The sequence below is a fragment of the Rhincodon typus genome, chromosome 3 (genome assembly GCF_021869965.1).
Source record: "Rhincodon typus isolate 14 chromosome 3, sRhiTyp1.1, whole genome shotgun sequence".
Lineage (NCBI taxonomy): Eukaryota > Metazoa > Chordata > Chondrichthyes > Orectolobiformes > Rhincodontidae > Rhincodon > Rhincodon typus.
The window spans coordinates 81,327,801-81,342,429 of NC_063334.1; the positions used below are offsets into that span (position 1 = coordinate 81,327,801).

At 39.9% G+C, this 14,629-nt stretch overlaps 1 long non-coding RNA gene across 1 annotated transcript in view; it reads left to right on the forward strand.

The window, feature by feature from the left end:
• The first annotated feature begins 622 nt into the window (after positions 1 to 622).
• LOC125482810 overlaps positions 623 to 14,629 on the forward strand; it is an 86,422-nt gene continuing 72,415 nt past the window's right edge. Inside the window, exon 1 of the long non-coding RNA XR_007261786.1 lies at positions 623 to 760. This is a non-coding gene — a long non-coding RNA (uncharacterized LOC125482810). The remainder of the gene's footprint in view (positions 761 to 14,629) is intronic.

Consider the following 14,629-nt stretch of genomic DNA (forward strand, 5'->3'; position numbering starts at 1 on the left):
CATGTGCAGTTCCTACTATCTCTGATTCAATTTTAACCCCACTGCGAAGCCTCTTCTAAGGATCTCCAGCATCTGCAGTTCCTGCTACCAGACCTGCTGAGCTTCTCAATCAATTTCTATTTGTTTGTTTCAAATCTTCAGCATTCGCAGCTCTTTGTTGCATATTACCTGAAACGTTAAGTTTGTCTCCACGCAGACGCTGTATTCTTTGCTCAAGATTTCCTGCATTTTGTATTCCCTGATAGCACTTTAATTTAGACAAAAGAGATTCTTGTGTTTCACCTTCAGTAAAACGTACAGTCCACAAATCATTTTCATTTGTCAGGATTACTACTAAAGTGATGTGACTGCTTGGACAGGGGTGCAGTGGTGCCAAGGGGAAAGAGTTAAACAATAGGGGCTGAAAATAAATGACTATTGTTTGCCCTGTGATCAGCTGGAGGGAATTGACACAAAAATCTGTGTGAAATAAAACAAAACAGAACAGAAAGTGCTGACGAAACTCAGGATATCTGGCAGCATCTATAGACAGTTCCAGACTGGATTCTAAACGTTAACTCCCTCCCATAGATGCTGCCACAAGCTGCTGAATTTCTCCAGCACTTTCTGTTTTTATTTCAGATGCAGTATTTTGCTTTCATTTAAGACGTGTTTTCGTGGGAGGAGGCGTTAAGGGACATCTTAAGAGATATATTTGCATGTTGTCAGTTGCGAGGACAAAAAAATAAACCATTCCTGTGCAGACGCTGACATTGATTAGGTAAGAATGATAATAACTAATTTTGCTCTATTTATTTATGGGATGTGGGCGTCACTGACTGGATCAGCATGTATTGCCCATCCCTAATTGCCCAGAGGACAGTTAAGAGTCAGTCACATTGCACTGTTAATGAAAACAGAAATTACTGAAGATGGGTGGCTCAGTGGTGAGCACTGCTAGCGCTGGGGAACCAGTTTCGATCCCAGCATCAGGTCGACGGTGTGGCGTTTGCATGTTCTCCCCATGTCTGCTCGGGTTTCCTCTGGATATTCTAGTTTCCTCCCACAGTCATAAAATATGTGGTTTAGGTGGACTGGCCATGCTAAATTGCCCATAGTGTGCAGGCTAGGTGGATTAGCCCAGGGAAATATGGGGTGTGGGTGGGATATTTTTCGGAGGGGTGGTATGGACTCGATGGGCCGAATAGCCTGCTTCCACGCTGTAGGGATTTTTACGATGACTGTATGAAATTCAGCAGGTCTGTAACTTGCTCAGTACAACGGTCTCCTGCAGCCGCAGACAATCTCCAAATTCCAGCAATTTTGAGCTCTTACGCGCAGGTGAGCATTTTAATGAAACAGTTTACATAAAATTAACCACAAAAAATGGTCGAAGCGAGCGACAGAAGGACTGGCGCAAAATCTGATCGGGCATATTTAGCATGTGGCTTGGATCAGGAAGGAAGATTGTGTTAATTACGTTTCTATTGCCAGCTGTAAAGAAACTATCGCAGTGCTAAATTAAATGTTTCCTCTGTCAACTTAACAAACGCATCCTCACTGAAATTCTAACTTGTTCAAGAATGTACAGCCCGCATTTTGTATTGCGTCTTATCTCACAGCCGTGCTCTCTGTGTCTTCCCAACTCTACGCGCAAAAAAGCCGCAGACTTATCCAGCCTAACTTTGCAAACATTCCTAGCCGTACGATTCGATCCATCGTCATTCAATTTTGACTCCACGTATGTTGCTGACATTGTCACCTAATCGCGGAATTTCCTCGAAATTGCTGACGCTTTGCCACTGAAACATTGCGAAAAAAAATTGCGGAAACTCCCTTTACGCATCGAAATGTGGTTTCTGTCCACGTCAGGCAAACTCAGCTTGCCACAATCTGAGCACCTCCGTGGAAATTCTTGTCCCGGGCTGGGGGCTGAAATTTCAGCCCTCTAGTCACCATCCTTTGAAACTCCCTCCAAGACATTGCTAATCCTATTACTTCTTCTGGAAATCTCCTCAAAGCCTTGCTTCTTTCATGGCGCATCACACGGAAATCACACTGAGACAAGAAACGAAGCCAAACTACTGCTGACGCTGCAAATCTGAGCTAAAACATAAAGAAGGCAATGCTTCTTCTAAATGCTAACTCTGTTTCGCTCTTTTGGATGCTGAGTTCCTCGGGCACTTTCTGTTTCTACTTCAAGACTGGAGCTTCCCTGGAGCACTGCCACAAGCCTGAGACAGAGATGTTGGCCAGGAAACACTGTAGTATGTTGAAATGGCAGGCTACTAGAAGCACAGGGTCTTTTTTGTGGACAGAACTTAGGTGTTCTGAGGAAGGGTCACTGAACCCAAAACTTTAATTCTGATTTATCTCCACAAATTCTACCAGACCTGCTGAGCCTTTCCACCAATTCCTGTTTTTGTTTTCTGTTGGGAACTGGCCTGGAAAGATAATCCAATGTAATTACTCATCTAAGGACGCTATACATGAACTGGCACCAAGCTGTTACTCTGCTTAGCAATGGCAACTGGTAAGATGTTGAACTGGTTAATCAAGAGAAAACCAGTTCTGACTGGATTAGAAGGAGGCAATGTGATATTTGGATACTTCTGGAGATGGTACTGTCAGGTTTTTGCTCTCCCTCTAGTTTGTCTCCGATTATCAATTCTTGAATGTTCTACGAAAGAACCTCACTTTGTAAGAAATAACTAAGTATTTCTGGAAGTCGCTTTGAAACTGTTTGCATTAACCAGTGATTTCAGAATTTAAACAAAATATAGTTATGCTTACTTGTGAATAACCCATTGCCCAAAGATTTCATGAAAGCTGGGTATCTATAATTTGAAATAGTTTATTGAACAGGCAAATTACAGTTCTTTTATTTTCTTTTTTCTTAATTAATCCCTGAATTGTGTCTGCCAGCCTGTGTGATCAAAGAAGATTGGGTTTTCGATCATTGATATTAATTCAATTATCTTGTTTATCTATATTCTGTTAATTACATTATTAAAAACAAAATTTTAATCTTTGTTTAGGTTATAATCTTGATGTCCAAGACTGTTATCTGTAAAGTCTGGTTAGGAACAATTGGGCATTTGGAGGGTCATTGAATATTTGAATTTCACTGTGTTGGAAATCCAATAATAGTGAGTCTGATTTGATTTGGTATGCTATCCCTGTGTCATAACAATAATCAGCTAATTACCTCTTGAATGTCTCAATTGAGCCTGCCTCCACCACACTTCATTCTAGTGCATTCCAGACAATCCACTCAAAAGAAAATTTTCTCTCATCACATTTGCCACATTTACAAATCACTTTATATCTGTTCCCGCTCCCTTTTGATATTTTTGTGAGCTTGAACAGTTACTTCTTATCTACACTATCCAGAACTCTTCATATTTTAAAAGCTTCAACAGATCTCCTCTTAGCATCTTCTTTCCAAGGAGAACAGTCCTAATTTCTCTAATCTATACTCAAAAATTGAAGTTTCTCATCCCTGGAGTGATTCTTGTAAATTGCTCCTGCTCTCTTTCCAATGGATTCGCATGCTTCCTATTGCATGACATGCAAAACCGTACACAATACCTCAGCTGAGGTCTAACACATGCATGTACCAGTTCAGTATAACCTCTTTGCTTTGTACTCCATGCCTCTATTACTAAAGCCAAGAATATGGCAGTCTCCAACTGTTCCCTCCACTTCAGTGATACATGTACAGATGTACTCATGTGTGTAGATCATGTACACTAACTGCTCATGTGCCCCAAAAGAATTATAACCCCTATTTTTATCACCTATAAGAACACAAGAAATAAGCACGGGGTTGGCCATTCAGTCCCTTGAGCCTGCTCTGCCATTCAATAGAAACATGACTGATCTGATATTTCCTACATCCACTTTATTGCCCTTTCCTTTGATTCCCCTACTGTTCAAGGATTTCTTTCTCAGCCTGTCTATGTTCTGTCTGTCTATGTTCTTCCTATCATAATGTATCACCTCATACTTCTCCCTATAGAACATCATTTTCCACCTATTTTCCCATTGTCCTTTTGGAGTTCTATGCTGCCCTCTATGATACTAAAGAATAAGGAGGAAGTTTCAGTTGCATGGAAAGTCAGAAAATTAAAATTAGTGGAGAATATAGGAGTACAGGTTAGTGATGGGGCGGCACAGTGGTTAGCACTGCTGCCTCACAGCTCCAGGGACCTGTGTTTGATTCCACCCTCGGGCAACTGTCTGTGTGGAGTTTGCACATTCTCCCCGTGTCTGCGTGGGTTTCCTCCGGGTGCTCCAGTTTCCTCCCACAGTCCAAAGATGTGCAAGCTAGTTGGATTGGCCATGCTAAATTGCCCGTAGTGTTCAGGGATTTGTACATTAGGTGGGATATAGGGGGATGGGTTTGGGTGGGTGCTCTGAGGGTTGGTGTGGACTTGTTGGGCCGAATGGCCTGATTCCACACTGTAGGGATCCTATGATGAGGCTTATTGTTACTACAAAATAAAACGAAGGGATGGAGCGTGTGAAAGGTATATTACACCATGGAATCATACACAAGTAGAGAAGTCTAATAAAAGATCAACCATTGAGGCTTTGTATTTGAATGAATGAAGCATTCAGAGTAAAATGAATGAGCTAACAGCATAAACACTGACGAATGGGTACAATTTAGTGGAGGTTACTGAAATATGGTTGCAGGGAGACCGGGTTTGAGGATTGAATATCCACGAGTAGCTTTGTTGGTAAAGGAAGATATCACTACGATCATGAGAAATCATATCAGCACTGGGGATCAAGACATAGAATCAGTGTGGGTAGAAATAAAAAATAGCAAGAGGAAGCAGTCCCTAGTGAGAGTAATCTACAGGTCCCCAAACAGCAGTCTTGCAGTGGGGCACAATATAAACCAGGAAATACGGGGGACTTGTAAGAAAGTTACAGCAATAGTCATGGGTGATTTTACAATGCATATAGTCTAAATTAATCAAAATAACAAGGGTAGCCTTGAGGGACAATTCATTCAATGCCTTAGAGATTGTTTCTTGGAGCGATACGCTGGCAAACCAACCAGAGAGTAGGCTGCTTCTGGATTTGTTGTTGTGTAATGATGTAGAATTAATTAATGATCTTATAGTTAAGGATTCTCTAGGGAAGAGTGATCATACAATTCAATTTGATGGTAAGAAATTAGAGTACCATGGTAGCATTCTTCAGTTAAACAAAGGTAATTACATAGGCACAAGGTTAGATTTGTCCCTCATAGGCTGGGCAGGAAGGACAGTTACTAAAATACAGATGTTTAAGGAGATATTCAATTGTTCCAATCTAAAATATGTTGCAAAGAGGAAGAAATATTGTAAGAAGGGGAAAAAGTCATCCATGGCTAAGGAACAACATTAAAGATAACATGAAGCCAAAAACTAAGACATGTCATATTGCAAAGGCCATTGGCAGGCTGGAACATTGGGAAACCTTTAAAGATCAACAAAGGGTCACTAAAAAAAGTAATAAAAAGAGTGAAGGTAAATTATGAAAGAAAGTAGCACAAAATATAAAACACATAACAAAAGCTTTGATAAAATATATAAAAGGGAAAAGACTAGCTAAAGTGAATGTTGGTCATTTGAAGGATTAACATTGGGGAGTTAATAGTGGGGAATACAGAAATGGCAGAGGCACTAAATCAATATTTGGCCTCAGTTTCCACAGTGGAGGACAATAGTACCATCCCAATAGTAGGAGGTAAGGTAGAGGTTATAGAAATGGAAGAACTTAAAGCAATCATCATCACTGAGGAAAAAGATGGATTCGTTTTATTTTGTAGTAACAATAAGCCTCATCATAGGATCCCTACAGTGTGGAATCAGGCCGTTCGGCCCAACAAGTCCACACCGACCCTCAGAGCACTCACCCAAACCCATCCCCCTATATCCCACCTAATGTACAAATCCCTGAACAGTACGGGCAATTTAGCATGGCCAATCCACCTAGCTTGCACATCTTTGGACTGAGCCAACCATTGAGATTGAAGGCAGACAAGGCCCAAGGGCTTGATTTCATACATTTTATGTCTTAAAAGAAATGGCAGCAGGGATAGTGAATCCATTGGTTATAAAATTCAAAACTTCCCGAGATGCTGGAAAGGTTCCAGTGGATTGGAAAAAATGTAAAATTAATGCTGTTATTCGAAAAGGGAGGGAGGCAGAAAATAGGAAACTATAGACCAGTTAGTTCATTAAGTGTCATTGGGAAATTTGTTACAATCGATTATTAAGGATGTAATAACAGGACATTTGGAAAGTCAAAACAAAGTCCATCAGAGTCAGCATGATTTTATGATAGATAAATTGTTTGATTGATTTACTGGAGTTCTTTGAAGATGTAACAAGTAAAGTGGAAAATGGGGTTCCTTTAGATGTAGTATATCTGGATTTGCAGAGGGCATTTGATAAGGTGCCACATGAAAGGTTAATACACAATGTGCGATTACAGGGGTTTAGGGATGCTTTTTTAGCTTGAATAAAGGATTGGGTAATCAACACAGACTAGACAGCAAGAATAAATGGGTCTTTTCCTGGCTGGTAAGATAAAACTAGTGATATGCCACAGGATTCGGTCCTCGGCCCCCAACTATTTACAATTTGTAATAATGACTTAGAATAGTAAGTACTTTAGTCAAGTTTGCAAATGATGGCAAAATACGTGGTAAAGTAACTTGTAGTGAAGAAAGAAGAAATTTACAAATGGATATGGATAAGTTAGGTGAATGGGCCAAAATTTGGCAAACGGAGTTTAATGTGGTTCGGTGTAAGGTTATTCATTTTGATCAGAAGAAGACAAAGTCAAGCTACTATCTGAATGGAGAGAAACTTCAGAGTGCTTTGGTGCAGAGGGATCTGGATGTTCTGGTGCATGAATTGCAGGAAAATAGCATGAGGCTATTATAGGTAATAAGGAGGGCAAATGGAATTTTGACATCTATCGCTAAAGGATAGACTATAAAGCTAGGGAAGTGTTTCTGCAACAGTGCAAGGCATTAGTGAGATTATACCTGGAGTACTGATGATAATTTTGGTCCTCTTACTTGAGTAGAAATTTAGGTGGCAGCAGTTCAGACGAATCTAGGTTCGCTAGATTGATTCCAGAGATGAGCAACCACAGGCAAACTGACTGTACAGGAGGGGAGGAAGAAGAAAGCAAGACCAATAGAAATAGGTGATTCATTAGTTTGTTCAGCATGGGCAGGGGTACAGTGCATTAGTTTATTTGTCACACAGCATACCTTAGAAAAGTAAACTAGGCAGATGGAGTTCAGTGATGTCGTGTCTCAAATGAGTAAGGCAAGGCTGGAGGGCCTCAACATTAATGCTAGGATTATTATAGGTAAGAGAGATGAGTTAAAGGTATAGATTGACTCCCATATTGTGATGTTGTTGCCACCACAGAGATGCAGTTGAGGAAAGGGCAGGACTGGCAAACTCAACTTTCTGATGTGTAGGATCTTCAGGCAAGACAGGGGAAGATGTAAAAGAGAAAGTGGTGTCATATTGCTAATTAAGGAGTCAGTTACGGTAGTAAGGAAGAATGATATCTTGGAAGGTCATCATTTGAGGTTTTGTGGGTGGAGCTTAGGAATAAAAGAGGAGCAGTCACACTGTTAGGAGTGTATTATAGGCCCTTAAGCAGTCAGCAGGCTGTTGAGGGGTAGATATGTAGTCAAATCACTGAGGCCATGTAAAAATAATAATAGGGTAATTATATAAGAGCATTTCAATAAATCCCATTATTAATTGGGATAATTGTAGTGAAAAGGGTTTAGAAGGGGAAGATTTCTTGAAATTTGCTTTAAGGAGAGCTTTTTATATGAACGTGTCAATAGTCTTAGAAGGTTCAGTGGGGTCCTGGACCTAATTTTGGGGAATGAAGCCAGATAGGTGGTTAAGGTAACAGTGGAGGAGCATTTTAGTGATAGCAACCAGAAAACCAAAAGTTTAGGTTTGTTTTGGAGAAGGAAAAAGTTGATCTGCTAAAAGGGTTTCATGTTGTGTGAAGGCAGATTTCATTAAAATAAGGCAAGATTTGACTGGGAATAGCTACTTGATGGTAAATCTACAGTAGAACAGTGAATGGCACTCAAAAAAGTATTGGAGAGAGTACAGGCCAACACATTCCTTATAGATTGAAATATAAGAACAACAAGCCAGGAGAGCCCTGGATATCTAGGAATATTCAGGACTGGATAAAAAGGGAAAAAAAGAGATGGAAAACAGATGCAAATAGAGCAAATCAAGAGACCCTAGAGGAGTATCGAAAGTGCAGGGCGGAAATAAAGAAAGCAATTAGGAGAGAAAATAGGCGGCATTAAAAAACACTGGCAGACAAAAATAGGGAGAATCCCAAGATGTTCTACAAGTAAATCAAGGGGAAGAGAAAAACCAGGGAAAGAGTAGGGCCCATTAGGGACCAAGGGAACATTGAGCCAGAGGACGTTGGAAGAGTTTTAAATGAGTATTTCACATCTGTCTTTACTGAGAAGAAGGAATTTGTATGTACTGTTACAGAGAGGAGGAGGTTAAATGAAAGAAAACCCATGATATTCACTTTATAAGTAACAAGTAACAATTATTTATTTAATCGTAACAGTGAACAAATTAACAGAACTACTAACAAACTGAACAATTCCCCCCTAACTCCTAACTATTCCCTAACTGAACAAAATTCTACTGGTGTACCATTCTAATAAACACAAGTCCCATTTATATAACCCAAGTAGTAAGAAAAAGTAAATTAAAACTTAGTCTCTCAAAGTAAACACAAAATGTGTCTTCCCGAATGCTTGGCCTTCTCCACTGTCTCTCCAGTCATAAATGCCTTTCTTCTGCTGTTCTCAAGTCATAAACACCTTTCTTCGCTGATCCTGTTGACAAGAATATTTTCTCTGTGAAGACTCTTAGTTAGAAGTACCGTGTTATCTTTTATGGATAAGATGATGCTTTCTTAGAGAGCTTAGCGATTTCTTATGAGAGCTAGGTGCTTATTTCTCAGATAGCGGTTCGCTCTCACACCGATTTTCAAAAATCCTCTCCTTTTATACCTTGGATGACATATCAATTTTCTTACAATAGCATTGGTCCGAGGTTATCAAAGCCATCAAATTTAAATTCAATTGACTTTCAATTGCTAAGTGCTTGGCTTAAATTAATTGGTTGATTCCAGTTTATTGCCAAAACATCAAAACAAGCTTAAGGTTTCCAATCACACAACCAATTGATACATGTTTCAATTTTAGAACTGGCTGTACATCTTCAGCTACACACAGACACTTTTTTTTCTGTATAAATCTCTAAGCTTAGAAAAGCACTATATCTCTTAAAGGAACCACACACTCTACACAACTTCGTAACAGTACCGTATTCAGGAAGCTGATGGACTGTGAGCAGTACAATGACTCAGTGGTTAGCACTGCTGCTTCACAGAATCAGGGACCTGGGTTCAAGTCTAACCTTGGGCAACTACCTGTGTGGAGTTGCATATTCTCCCATGTTTGCATGGGTTTCCTCTACCAGTTCAAACATGTGAAGGTTAGGTGGATTAGCCATAGAAAATGCAGACTTATAGAGATTGGCTATGGGCCTGGAACTGGGTGAGATGCTCTTCAGCAGGTTGGTGTGGACTTAATGGGCTGCTTTCACACTGTCGGAATTCTATGTGAGGTACATGGACGGTGAAGAGGGTATTGGAGATTTTGACGAGTTTAAAAGTAGACATAACCCCAGGTCTGGATGAGTAGTTTCCTAGGCTGCTGTGGAAGATGAAGGAAATCACAGAGCCCCTGACCCAAATTCTTAATTCCTTTCTGGTCACAGGGGAGTTGTCAGAGGACTGGAGGACAGCTAATGTGGTTCTACTTTACAAGAAGGGTTGTAGAGATAGACTAAGGAACTATAGACTGGTGAGTGCCACATCAATGTAGGGAAACTTTTGGAGAGAATCCCGAAGGCAAAAATTAATCTCCATTTAGAGGGGCAAGGTTTGTCCAGGGACAGTCAATATTGATTTGTCAGACAGAGGTCATGCCTAACCAATCTAGTTGAATTTTTTGAGAGGGTGACCAAATGTCTAGCTGAGGGTAATGCAGTTGATGTAGTTTATTTGGATTTCAGCAAGGCCTTTGACAAGTTCCTACATGGGAGATTGGTAAAGAAGGTAAAAGTACATGGGATCCAGGGTAGCTTGGCAAGTTGGATCCTAAATTGGCTTAATGGCAGAGCTGTACAGGATTTTGGTTAGGTCACAGCTGGACTTTGTAATGCAAAGGAGATTCACCAGGATGCTGCTGGGGTGGAGCATCTTATGTATAAAAAGAGACTGGATAAGCTTAGGTTGTTTTCTTTGTAGCGTAGAATTTTGAGGGCAGACATGGTAGAGGTGTGTAAGATTATAAGGGGCAAAGACAGGGTGGATAGAAAGCAACTGTTCCCTGTAGTTGGGATGGAGCATCTTAGCTGTAAGAGACTGGATAAGCTTAGAGATAGTAGGAACTGCCAATGCTGGAGAATCGGAGATAACAAGGTGTAGAGCTGGATGAACACGGCAGGCCAAGCAGCATCAGAGGAGCAGGAAAGCTGACGTTTCGGGTCTGGACCCTTCTTCGGGTCCAGACCCGAAACGTCAACTTGCCTGCTCCTCTGATGCTGGATAAGCTTAGGTTGTAAAAGAAGTTTGAGGGCGGACATGATAGAGGTGTGTAAGATTATGAAGGGCATAGACAGGGCGGATAGAACGCAGCTGTTCCCTTTAGTTGAAGGCTCAATAACAAGGGAGCAAACTTTTAAGGTGAAAGACAGAAGGCTTGGGGGGGACTTGAGGAGAATATGTTTCACTCAGAGGATTGTAGAGGTCTGGAATGCACTGCCTGGTAAGGTAGTTGAGACGGATAGCCTCACAATCTTTAAAAAGTATTTGGATGAGTACTTGAAGTTTTATAATATTCAAGGGTGTGGGCTTGGTGTTGGAAAGTGGGACTAGTGTAGATTTAGTGTGTTTTGGTGGTACAGACTTGATGGGCCAAAGGTTTTCTTTTGTACTGTATGATTCTATGTCCAATGTATAGATTGTGGCGAGTGGCCTTGCAATTATGCTTTCACTTCCTTCAATATCTTTGGATGCATCCCATCTGGTTCTAGTGCCTGTCAAATTTACCTTTTGATAGTCTACGTAACATGTCAAGAGTTTTGTCTTTGTCACTATGACCTGGTTAGCATCTACCTCCTTGATAAAACAGATACAAATGGTTCATTTAGCAGCTCAGTCATACCTCATGCTTGACATATGAATCCCCTTTTTGATTCCTAAACAATTCTGCTCCTCATTTGAAGAATAGATTCCACAGCTCATTTGAAAAAGAGCGGAATCATCTAAACTAAGTAATGTAAGTTTCCACATTGTCTTAAGGAATAATTTACATTTGCATTCTATTTCTTAAGATATGGGTGTCCATCTTTTTAATACGTTCATGAGCATACCTATGTGGGTGTAACAGTTGGAAAGAAATGATGTACTAGAATGTCTGCAGCAATTGTGTGGGATAATCACGCCAATTGAATGCTATTATCACATTTTTCTTCAACAACGCTATATGTATAAATTCTGTTTTATACATCTCCCTGTCAGTTTTGTAAGATCTGGCCTTGTAAAAATAAAGACATTCAAGGGAAAAAAATCATAATGCATAAAATGCGTAATTATTTAAATAATTTGAACAAAATTTATTTTTCACTCTGAAGCACAGGGAAAGCTATCACAGGAAATAGACTTAATGTCTATAATTTGTATCTTTTTCTGGTTACTTTGCAAGGCAACCTCTTCTCATTGGTGGATTGGATTTGCTAACCACTACATCAATGGAGTTTAGTGTGGTTGATTACCACAAGGAAATGAGTGCTTATTTCACTGTAATGCTCCCAAAAAGAAAACACATTTTGAAATTAAAACACAGTGAGTCCTATAATTGGCATGATAATAGGTCTGCAGAGCAATTAAATTTGTTTAATTTATTTTAAGGGCCTATATTTTATGTATTGTGTCCTTGGCTTTAACTCCACCTTGAGAGAGTACTCTGTGGTCGCATTGCAAAGCAAGAGTTCTGTAATTATAAAACCATCTTATTCACGTATGTTACAGATGCCAGCCTTTGTTCGTATCACTAGTGCTCAAACTTCGATATTAAAATACACTCTGCCTTGTCACATGCCCAGAAAGAAAGCTTCAATCATAATGCAAAAAAAAATTGCATTTGAAAAGCATTTATTTTGAACTAAGCATTGCAAAGTGTTTTAAATCCAATCAATTATTTTAATTACAGTTTCTATTATGAAGGTAAACAAACAGATAATTTGCATGCAGTAATGAATTGTATGAGTAGTTACTATGTTTTGGAGATATGGCACGGTGGCTCAGTGGTTAGCACTGCTGCCTTACAGCACCAAGGACCTGATTCTACCCTTGGGCAACTGTCTGTGTGGAGTTTGCATACACTCCTTGCGTCTGCTTGGGTTTCCTCCCGTTGTCACAAAGATGTGCAGGTTAGGTGGATCAGCCACACCAAATTGCCCATATGTCCAGGGATTATGCAGGGTAGGTGGATTAGACATGGTAAATGCAGGGTTACAGGGATAGGGTAAGGGGGAGAGATGCTCTTCGCAGGGTTGGTGTGGACTTGATGGGCCACATGGCCTGCTTCCACACTGTAGGGATTCTATGAACATACAGCACTTCTTCAATAGTGCCATGGAATCCATTACAGATACTTGAAGATGGAGGCATATGAGAAGATCAACCAAAATATGGTGCTGGATATTTAAATTATTTTGGGGTTTACACTGGAGGTGGTCTGGTGTACAGGTTGGAACCATTTGCCCCTATACCAGATTCCAACCCAAGCCATTTTCAATGATAGCATGTTAGCTGCTCATTTCTGCTTTTGCATAGCAAAAAGGATTGACAATTGCGAGCACACTGTGTAGTTCAATGGAAGGTGTTGAATTTAGAATGGAATCTTTTATTAAAGTCAAATTAATTTAATAAACAGGTGATGGGTGTTAAAGTCAAGTACTGAAGCTTAATGCATAAGAGAGCAATTGGCTGTAATTAATTATTTGTCTGCATTTATATAAGGAGATCTTGTGGTGCAGTGGTAGTGTGCCCACCTCTGAGCTATGAGACCTGGGTTCAAGTCTGACCTGCTTCACAGGTGTGTCATCATATCTCTGAATAGGTTGATTTGAAAATATTTAGAGTAAGAGTAAGTCGTCTGGGCTCAAGTCCCATTTTGCCCAGAGATGTGGCAAAACATGTCCGAAAAGGGTGATTAAAAGTAAATCTCTCAGTGAGGAGGAGTACCTACCTTTGGGTCAGAAGATCCACATTCAAATCTCATCTGTCATGGAGTGTATCCTAACAGGTTAATTAGCAATGCTTTTAGGCTCTTGTAGTACAGTGGTGGTGTCTCTACTTCTGAGCCAAAGGGTACCAGTTCAAGACCCAACTACTTAAGAGGTAAGTCATAACATGTCAGAACAGATTGATTAGAGCTAACGTAAGGGTTGTGGTTGTGGCATAATGGTAGTGTCCCTACCTCTGGACTAGAAGATCTGGATTCAAGACCTATGTGGCACAAATTGGTGTCATAGCGCATCTGAACAGGTTGATTTAGAAACAAGTATAAAGAAGGAACAGGTCCTGTGATGTAGTGGTGTTGTTTGGATGTCTGGGCTGAATCTCACCTGCCAGAGCGATATGTCTGAATAGGATTATTAGAAGTAATTTTGTATTTTTGTGGTATGCACAGTAGGAATGTCTCTCTCTCTAAACCAGAAGATCACTTCAGGAAGTGATGGCCACAGAAATGCGCTCAAACCAGTTCATCAGTGAGAAAGTGAAGGCTGACAGGACAGAATGAGGAGAACTGTGTGAAAGTTAAGTATCTCTCTGTCAATAATAAGAATTGTCTTGTTTCAAAATTCACCTACATATTGGATTTAGTTAACATCAGTAGCAGAAAGTAATTGGCTAAACATGAAGATTGAAAAGTAAGACTTTTCTCAGACAGAGGTTATAATAGAAGGCTACATTTTGAGAAGATTGCAATTGTAGTTGCTTTGAAGAATATTGGCTAAAACAAAGTATGAAGAGTCACAGTTTGACTACCCGGCACAATTCACCGAAGTGAAGACCTATGACTTGTGGAAAAATAAAGTGGAGATGCTGACACAGATCACAGCTTTACCAAAGGGAAAAAGAAAGGCATGGTCTTGACATTGTCATTTCTTGACAAAAGCAGAATCAGAAATAGAGCCTTTTATAATGTGGACATTCATCAAATGGATGTTGACAAAGGATTATTTATTACATTTCATTGATAAGATCTAGAAGAAAAATATCCATTAATTGTCTACGTGGCATGCTCAGTGTTTCATAGATTTAGAAACCTTTATTGTTATTGCAGAGATTCCATTCGGAAATTCCTTGTTCTGCACTTGCTTTCAAATTTTGCATTATGTCAAATTTTATACACAGATAGGTTCTAAGTATTAACTAATTAGATTCTTAGAAAGAGACACACTTTGGATCAGCTGTCAGATTTTAA